Genomic DNA, 5962 nt, shown 5'->3' with positions numbered 1-5962 from the left:
GCCCGCCCCCGATAGGCTGGCAGTGCGGGGCTGTTCGCTCTGCGCGGGCCCAGGCGGGGCAGTGCCGCGGGGCGGGAGGAGATTCCGTTCTCGGATTGGCCCGCGGCGGGGCGGGCGCTGATTGGTTGCAGTGGCAGGGTCTGTGCGTGGAGGTGTACGCGGCAGGGCGGGAGTGGCGGAGACGGACCGAGGTGAGACCCCCGTGCTGGGTACAGGCCCCCCGCGGCCCGGCCCCGACGTCCGGGCCTAGCGCGCCTCCGCTCCTTGCGCGCGGGGTCTCCCGCCCCCAATCTCTCCGGGGGCGAGCCCTGCGTGCAGGCCCGCACTCCCGCCGGGCGGAGCCGTGCGCGTGCCCCGGTGCGCGTCCCCGTTACGCCCCCCCCCATCCCTTGTGCCCGCCCCTCGGCTTCACCCTTCGCCCCACGGGCCGCCCGCCCCGCCGTCGAGCCCAGCCTGCGGTCCCCTGGCCGCCCCCACACCTCTGCCGAGCCGAGCCCAGCCCAGCCCGCCCCTTTCCCTCCGCCCCTGGCTTGAGGCAGGCCCGGCCGCCCCCAGGCCTGTCCCTTTCTCCCCTCCCCGAGCGTCCTCTTCTCCCCCCAGACCTGCCCGGCTGCCCCCTTTCCCCACGATGCTCTGTTTGCCCCTGGGCAGCCCCTGTCCCCGCGACGGGCTCTCCCGGTCCAGCGCTGGCCCGTTGAAATGCGGTTAGCTCTTCTGTTCCTTTTTAAAGGAATGGCTTGGGTCAGGTCTCCGGCCTGTGACACAGGAGGTCAGAGGAGATGGTTCGTGGTCCCTTCTGGCCTTGGCGGCTATGAATTTATGGCTGATGGGCAGTGCTTTCTCTTTGTGTTTCCAAGGTTCACTCACAGATGGGGTTTGAATTCACTTGACAAGTGAAGTCTTCTATCACTTCTGATAATTTGAGGTTCTGTCTGTCTTGCTGTTTCTCATATTTTAGACATTGAAGTGGAAAGTGCTCCCCTCTCCCTGGTTCAATTTCTTCTTAATCATGTTGGCTGTATGCTTGATCTTTCTAGGATTGTACTGTGCGATTTATCTCCCAGTTTCCAATTCCAGTTTAATATACTTGCTACTTCTGTCTTTGCAAAGAAGTCTGTCCACCTACCACTGTGATAAAATATCTGCCATTCTGTGTCGATCTTGCAAGTCTAACCTGTTTTGGATCTGTTCTTCTAGATCTCTATCTAGTGTCTGCAGCATTGTTTACATTTTTAGGTGAGATTGTTTGCTCTGTTGGCTAAGAGGTTTATGTTGCTGAGACTTGGGAATGATATCACATAGCAGTGGATGATGTGTTTATTTGGTTTTAGTTTCCTGCTTTGGTTGAAGTGTCATCAAAAGCTGAAAGAAAAGGAATACTAGTGGCACCTTCGAGACTAACCAATTTATTTGAGCATAAGCTTTCGTGAGCTACAGCTCACTTCATACAGTCCACTTTATGCATCCGATGAAGTGAGCTGTAGCTTATGCTCAAATCAATTGGTTAGTCTCTAAGGTGCCACTAGTACTCCTCTTCCTTTTGTGAATACAGACTAACACGGCTGCTACTCTGAAACCTATCAAAAGCTGAGTACCCTTTTCTATATATTGATTGCTGAGCAGCCATAATTGCTGGAGTTCCTCTGATTATGTAGCACCTGTTTGCAGAACTGCAGGTGTGAAATTTATTTAGGTCGAACATATGTGCATGAGCAACTATGGTAACTTTCAGTTCATTTAAGCTTGCAAGGGGTGGGAAGAGTAGAGGAACAGTCATTAACGCAAGCTGTTTTTTATAAATAGCTTGAGAAGAGGGGCCATAAACCTACAACTGTGTCAAGTGGGTGACAAGCAAGGCTGGAGAGGGATTTAGGATGATAGATGGGTTTATAAGTAGGAGTAGCAGGACAAAACTAAGCCAGGGAAAATCTGCCACTGTGTGGTACTAGTCTCCCTCAGAAAATGGTGGTGACTGTGTAATGCCAATAGACCCTGGTGGTCAGGGCAGGATCAAACCTGGGACCTCTGGAGCTAAAAGCTATATAGCTCTTAGCGAAGGCTGTAGAGCAGACTCATTAATCTCTAAGTGGTCTCGGTGCCACTAGATTGGGACAGAACACCACACCTAGGAGGTGTGTGGATTACAACTCCATCACTTGGGCCACTTGAAATAAGAGTGGCCCATGCATTAAAAAATGGTAGGAAATTACCTCAACCAGAAGGTGACAAAGAATATCTTTACAGCTCTAGCTTTCATAAAGAGATTTCAACTTAGTCATCCACTCCCTGGAGCCCATGTCCTGCTTTCCTGTCCCCAGGCTCAGCCAGTAGGGAGTGGAGTGTCTGTGTTTCCCCCATTTTTTGTAACCTAGCTCTTTTAATTGCTTAGGGTATGTCTACACAGCAACGTGAGTACGGTTTAAGTGACAAGCCTAACCTCCCTTGCGTCCACATAACAACGGTGTTAATCTAGGGCTTGACCCTAGGGTCCCAGAGGACCCTGCAGGGCTGAAGGGTACAAGCCCATGTTAAGCTGGGACCTAGAATCCAAGTCTTATTGCTTTCCTCTACATGTGTCTTGGCCCCCTCTTGTCTCGATCCTGGAAGTCCTCTGAATGTATCCCACTGTTCCTTGGGGCAATTTACTTAGTCCTCTCTATGCCAAAAATCTGTGGTGCAGTCTATTACACTCTTGCAAACGTAAGCCACACCTCCCTTTGCAAACCATGGCAGCTCAGATGATCAGCATTAACCCGTTGTCTGTTGGACACCAGTCTGCATGCATGCTATCAGAGAGCCTGCAGGGTTTTCAGTGGAGACCAATCAGAAGATGCTTTTTGCAAAAAGAGCTATTTCCTGGTCACAAGAGCACAGCCAGATTTTGGTGGAGGTCAGCTGCTTGGTCTCTGCTCTCTGTTTCTTGCTCCCAGGTGCTTCCCCCTAGCTCCCTCTGACTGCATGTGTAGGGGTGCCCAGGCAGTGTGCAGTTTGAGGGCAGTGAGTGGGAGCTAGCCCCAAAACTTACCCACAGCCTCCCAGGGATCCCTTATCCCTGCCTCTTGGGGTGTGGGATAAGGGCAGGAATAAGGGATCCCGGGGTGGTGAGGTGCTGGAGCACACTGCATCCCAAGTGCTGGGGATGCCCTTCACCGCTCTGCAGGCTCTGTGTGTGTTTTTCCTCTGAAACCTACATTTTTATGTCAAACTTCAAAACAAACAGACAAAAATATATTAAAAAAAAAAACAACCAAACAACAACACTGTCACTGAATGTCCCATTTTAAAAATTAAGAATTGCAAAGTTTCATTTTAATAGTTTGACAGCCCTGGAGACTGATGCCCTAATTATCTTCACAGGTGCACATGGGCATTTTCCTGCCAATCTGACTCAGCCTAAAGGTGGAGAGCCCTGTTCTCAGGTTCGATGGTAGTTCAGCATAAAGCCTTCTAAAACTGCAGTCATTCTACTGAGACAGCCACCAAAGGAGCTAATTACGCAGTTATCTACTCCTGAGTCCCATCAGTAGCGCCCTCAGAGTTAGGACGCAGGGTGGGCAGTAGAGTTTTCCCACAGTGTAACCCATTCATAGGGTTAGAGTGTCAACATGCAGTGTGCATGTGTGGGGCTGTCAAGGTTCCTCCCCCACTCTGAACTCTAGGGTAGAGATGTGGGGACCTGCATGAAAACCTCCTAAGCTTATTTTCACCAGCTTAGGTTAAAACTTCCCCAAGGCACAAATTAATTTTATCCTTTGCCCCTAGATTTCCACTGCCACCACCAAACTTGAACTGGGTTTACTGGGAAACGTAGTTTGGACACGTCTTTCCCCCCAGAATCCTCCCAACCCTTGCTCCCCACTTCCTGGGGAAAGTTTGGTAAAAATCCTCACCAATTTGCATAGGTGACCACAGACCCAAACCCTTGGATCTTAGAACAATGAAAAAGCATTCCGTTTTCTTACAAGAAGACTTTTAATAGAAGTAAAGGAATCCCCTCTGTAAAATCAGGATGGTAGATACCTTACAGGGTAATTAGATTCAAAACAGAGAATCCCTCTAGGCAAAACCTTATGTTACAAAAAAGACACACAGACAAGAATAGTCATTCTATTCAGCTCTTTTCTCAGCCATCTAAAGAAATCATAATCTAACACATACTAGATTACTTACTAAAAGTTCTAAGACTCCATTCCTGTTCTATCCCCGGCAAAAGCAGCATACAGACAGACACAGACCCTTTGTTTCTCTCCCTCCTCCCAGCTTTTGAAAGTATCTTGTCTCCTCATTGGTCATTTTGGTCAGGTGCCAGTGAGGTTACCTTTAGCTTCTTAACCCTTTACAGGTGAGAGGATTTTTCCTCTGGCCAGGAGGGATTTTAAAGGGGTTTACCCTTCCCTTTATATTTATGACAGGGGGGGTGCCAGCCACTATGGGATAGGGTTACTTTCACTCATGTCTGTGCACTGCAGTGTGGATGCCAGAGCCCTAGGTTTGAGCGTGGGTCAGAAAATCCTTAACCTGGGGTCAAAATGCAGTGTAAACACTCAAACCCAGGGTTCCCTGACATGGGTCAGCTGACTTGAGTCCCACTATCCCATGGCTTACATTGCTATGTAGACATACCCTTAGATGGATTCAAAGATGGCTGGAGCAGTTGTCATTGCTGTTATTGTTCAATCCCATTTCCTAAGAAGAAAGAACACGACAAAGATGCACAAAATGGGGAGAGAAAAGAAAAGCGCAGACAAAAAATGCAGCTTCCTTTCTCTGACTTTCACTTGTACCCTCGCTGCTGGAAAAACACAGGCACAGTGCATGGTCTTATCAGCCACCCCAAGACCTGACAGACTCACACCAGTGTTGGGCTTTTTAGGGCATTGCTTTTAGCTGCCTCTTTCTGGTCAAGGATTTACAGCAGCCTTGGCTGGCTAAGCCAGACTCCTATTAGACAGAAGGAAAAAGAGAGTAAGAAAGCGAAGAAATCAGGTGGGGAAGGTAAAGAAGACACCGGGGCAAGGAGAGGTTTTGTGACAGAGTTTCACATTCCAGGTGGGATTTCTCTGGAGTTGGTAGAAGTGACAATATCATCTGGATCCCTCTTTCTGGCCCAGTTTGGTCAGAACATCTCTCAGGATGCATCCGATGAAGTGAGCTGTAGCTCACAAAAGCTTATGCTCAAATAAATTGGTTAGTCTCTAAGGTGCCACAAGTCCTCCTTTTCTTTTTGTGGATACAGACTAACACGGCTGCTACTCTGAAACCTCTCAGGATCAGGATGACAAAGGCCTGGGGCCCCAGGAAATGCTGAGTGTGGCAGCCATAATGGTAAAGCTTGCTCCAAGAGCCAGTTTTTCTCCCAAAGTTCCCTTCTGTAAGGACCCCAAAAGGGAACGGTGGATGGAATAGCTTCTCTTGTTTACCCAGTGTGATCTTAACACAGTCCTTGAATTATATTAGAAGGTCTTTTTGTTTGGACGAGTTCAGTCTGTCTCCCCTTTGCAACTTTTCCCATCAACATTTGTTATTGTAAGTTATAGTGACATTTTATGACTTTCATGCCTTTTCACAGTTGAGCTCACAGTCAGGGTTAATTTGTAGGCCCCATTGTCACAACAGTTAAAGTCATGCACTTCCAATCCAGACAGTGATATGGGTTGAATAATTCTATCAATGTCAGTAGCATTATTTGTGACAGATACTGCAACCACATGCAATATCTCTGGGGACCATATTATTCTATTAAGTGTATGAATGGTTTATGTAGCACTGTGGGCCAGGGCTTATATGGAACTGTAGTGGGGGAGAGTTGCCACCACTCTGCCAGGAACGGAGAACAGTGGGGGGTGATTAAGAAGAATTACTTAGGTTGTTATCCCCCTACCTCATCAGGGGACAGTTGCATACACTGGTGTAAGCTGGGTTTTCCAAAGACTAACAGCCAAAGAAAGGGCTCAGTGGTTTG

At 48.7% G+C, this 5962-nt stretch overlaps 1 protein-coding gene across 3 annotated transcripts in view; it reads left to right on the top strand.

The window, feature by feature from the left end:
• The first annotated feature begins 103 nt into the window (after positions 1-103).
• MTMR4 (myotubularin related protein 4) overlaps positions 104-5962 on the top strand; it is a 133634-nt gene continuing 127775 nt past the window's right edge. The window contains exon 1 of one of the 3 annotated variants that reach the window (XM_048823880.2): positions 104-191. The gene's annotated coding sequence lies outside the window, so the exon portion shown is untranslated. The remainder of the gene's footprint in view (positions 192-5962) is intronic. The other 2 variants (XM_048823877.2, XM_048823881.2) reach the window with 2 other exon arrangements.

The sequence above is a fragment of the Caretta caretta genome, chromosome 17 (genome assembly GCF_965140235.1).
Source record: "Caretta caretta isolate rCarCar2 chromosome 17, rCarCar1.hap1, whole genome shotgun sequence".
NCBI lineage: Eukaryota > Metazoa > Chordata > Testudines > Cheloniidae > Caretta > Caretta caretta.
This window is presented reverse-complemented; position numbering and strand designations above follow the sequence as displayed.